Source organism: Bison bison, unplaced genomic scaffold (genome assembly GCF_000754665.1).
Source record: "Bison bison bison isolate TAMUID 2011002044 unplaced genomic scaffold, Bison_UMD1.0 scf7180017864052, whole genome shotgun sequence".
NCBI classification, from domain to species: Eukaryota; Metazoa; Chordata; class Mammalia; order Artiodactyla; family Bovidae; genus Bison; species Bison bison.
In genome coordinates this window covers 39,327-43,158 of record NW_011494624.1, presented here as the reverse complement: position 1 = coordinate 43,158, position 3,832 = coordinate 39,327, and positions in this window count along the sequence as shown.

Here is a 3,832-nt window from a genome sequence, read left to right as displayed (position 1 = left end):
ATTGTATTGGTTTTGCCATACATCAACATGAATCCGCCACAGGTGTACACGTGTTCCCAATCCTGAACCCTGCTTTTGTAAAAACTGGCATTAACCTCTCAGAGGAAGTCCGTTACCTCGGTCTTTGAATCTCCCAATGTTTGTCTCCTCAAGGAAAAGGGAATCACTTCTGTGAAGTTTTTGTAAATAGTGTCGAACCAACCTGTATAATGTTGAAATACAACAGTCCATCTGTATGATTACAGCTAATTTTTTTTAGAAGTTCATAGAATTTTACTTTTTATCATTTTCACTATAGTGTGTAAGTTACCTCCAAACCTACACATTTTCACCAGATCTTCTTTCTTTACTCTCCTAAGACCCTTTGGCAGAGCTCTGAAGTCTTCATGGACTATACAGTTTACCTGCCTCATGACAGAATTCCCCCACATGTGCAGAACATACAAAGCAAATATATTTGTGTTTTCAAACGGTTTTAAAGAAAGCAGCTTGAGGCCCTCTGGGAGGAATTCTGTTATGCTATCTTTCTCCTGGAGGCTTCCGAGCACTGCCTATTGTGATGTAAAGTCTTTTAAAGAAGAACTCTGCACAGCCAACTAGAACTTCAAGGTTCACCAAGTGTGGTTTCGTGTGACTTGCTTGGAGTGGTCTTCAAAACTATTCAGTGGTTAGAAAAGAGCACAGCACGTGAAACCCGCGTAGGATCAGTTCACGTCAGGGTTTATCTTTTGTTTGGGGGCTTTGGGGGTGTGTTTTAGGGGGTAGGATTTTGTTTGGTTTTTATTTTGGTGTTTTTTGTTTGTACCAGAATTTTTTAAACTGAATGTGCACATGAATGGAAGCACTTGAAATGGAAATTCCTTTATTCTCCAAGATCTAAAAATCTGAGTTGTCTTCCTCATTTTGTATCAACTTTGTCAGTGAGTTGTAACTATAGATAGAAAAATAGTAATCTGTTTTTTTTCTTTTAGTCAGTGAGAGAGCATTACATTTTCTAAGTTGATCACCTTCCCTGTTGACTCAGATGGTAAAGAATCTGCCTGCAATGTGGGAGACCCAGGTTTGATCCCTGGGTCAGGAAGATCCCCTGGAGAAGGGAATGGCAACCCACTCCAGGATTCTTGCCTGGAGAATCCCATGGATAGAGGGATAGAGGAGCCTAGCAGGCTACAGTCCATGGGGTCACAAAGAGTCGGACACAAGGGAGCAACTGACATATGTATATGTATGCATGTCTTCTTCATTTTGTATCACCTTTGCAGTGAGTGTTGCAACTATAGATAGGAAAACAGCAACCAGTTTGTTTTCTTTTAGTCAGTGAGAGAGCATTACATTTTCCAAGTACAGATAAGAGTTCTTTTACATCCTATGCTTATCTCCTGAAAAGAAAGGGGTTTTCTTTAAAGTGCTCATGGGGTAAAGGAGCTCTCATTTGTGTTAAAATCATTTTTACAAGGACAGCAAGTCCAAAGGCCCCAGGATGGGAGGGTGTCTGACACAGACAGGGCACAGGCAGAGTCTGTCAGAGCTGAGGCACAGTAGGAGGAAGGGGATGAAGGATCCAGGAGATGCCAGGCTCATGAGGGCCCTGGGGAGTCATGATGAGGACTTTGGAATTTTTGCCAAGCTTGATAGGAAGCCATGGTAGCTGAGGGTGGGTAGTGATCCAATTTGAATGACCTCAGGAAGCATCTCTCTGGCTGCTGTGTGAAGGCAGATGAGGAGGGAAGCAAGGCAGGGGCCCCAGTGTCATTTAACTGGTTTCTAGCAAGAGAGCACAAAGACTGCACTCCTTGCATCCTTACAGTTGATGGAGTCCTCGGTGATGGGACTGAGGACACGCTACCCCATCTGTCAGTTTGGCATAGTGAATATTTTAAGGTGAAGGAATCTGAGAAATGGTAGGGGCAGGAAGGTCTCTGCCCTTCCCCCGAGGCAGGTCATAAGACCCTCAGGCTAGAGGCGCCCCTCACCCCCATACCCGAGGAGAGGAGCATTCCTTTCTCTGCAGGTGGCGTGATGCTGGAGGGAATCTGAAGGAACTGTCCTTGCTGGGTTACCCCCAGTTGAAGCTTCCCACGCCTTTCCACCCTTCTTCAGATCTAGTATAGAAACACTCAGGGGTAACCGTTTCTTTGAGTCTCCATTTCCTTATGAAGCCTCCCAGATTGGATAAAATTTATATTACAGAAATGTGTGTGCTTTGTTCTTTTTTTCCTTTAATTTTTATTGGAGTATAGTCAATTTACAATGTTGTGTTAGTTCCAGGTGTACAGCAAAGTGGATTGATTATACATACACATATATCTACCCGTTTTTTATATTCTTTTCCCATGTAGGTCGTTACAGACAATTGAGTAGAGTTCCCTGTGGTACAGAGTAGGTCCTTGTTGGTTATCTATTTCATATACTGTGGTGTGCGTATGTCCATGTGTGTATGTCCATTCCAACGTCCCAATTTATCCTCCCCCACATCCCCTAACCACCTGGTAAACATAAGTTTGTTTTCTCCATCTGTAACTCAGTTTCTGTTTTGTAGATAAGTTTGTACCTTTAAAAAAAATATTCCACATAAAAGCAATATCACATATTTGTCTTTCCCTGTCTGACTAACTTCACTTAGTCTGACAATCTCCAGGTCCATCCATGATGCTGCAAATGGCATTATTGCATCCTTCTTATGACTAATACTCCTTTGTATATGTGTAGCACATCTTCTTTATCCTTTCCTCTGCTGATGGCTATTTAGGCTGTTTCCATGTCTCGGCTATTGTAAATAGCGCTATGAGTATAGTGGTTCATGTATCTCTTCAAATTATGGTTTTCTCTGGATATATGCCCGGGATTGCTGGATCATATGCTAGCTCTGGTTTTCAGTTTTTTAAGGAACCTCCACACTCTTTTCCATAGTGGCTGTCTGTACCAGTTTATATTTCCAGTAACAGTGTAGGAGGGTTCCCTTTTCTCCACATTCTCTCCAGCATTTATTGTTTGTACATTTTTTAAGTGACGACCATTGATACCTCCGGAGAAGGCAATGGCACTCCTCTCCAGTACTCTTGCCTGGAAAATCCCATGGATGGAGGAGCCTGGTAGGCTGTAGTCCATGGGGTCGCTACCAGTCGGACACCACTGAGCGACTTCACTTTCACTTTTCACTTTTCACTTTCACGCATTGGAGAAGGAAATGGCAACCCACTCCAGTGTTCTTGCCTGGAGAATCCCAGGGATGGCGGAGCCTGGTGGGATGCCGTCTATGGGGTCGCACAGAGTTGGACACGACTGAAGTGACTTAGCTGCAGTAGCAGCAGCATTGATACCTCATTGTAGTTCTGATTTGCATTTTTGTAATAATTAGTGATATTCAGCATCTTTTCATGTGCCTCTTGGCCATCTGTATGTCTTCTTTCGAGAAATGTCTATGTAGATCTTCCGCCCATTTTTTGATTGAGTTGTTTTCCTTATTTTTGATATTGAGCTGCATGAACTGTTTGTATATTTTGGAGATTAAGCCCTTGTTGGTTGCTTCATTTGCAAATATTTTCTCCCATTCTGAGAGTTCTCTTTTCGTTTTATTCATGGTTTCCTTTACTGTGCAAAAGCTTTTAAGTTTAATTACATCCCATGTGTTTATTTTTTGTTTTTATTTTCGTTACTCTAGAAGATGGATCAAAAACAATCGTCCTGCTATTTATGGCAAAGTATATTCTGCTGTTGTTTTCCTCTAATAAGAGTTTTATAGTATCCAGGCTTACATTTAGGCCTTTAATCCATTTTGAGTTTATTTTTGTGTATGGTGTTAGGGAGTGTTCTAGTGTCATTCGTTTACATG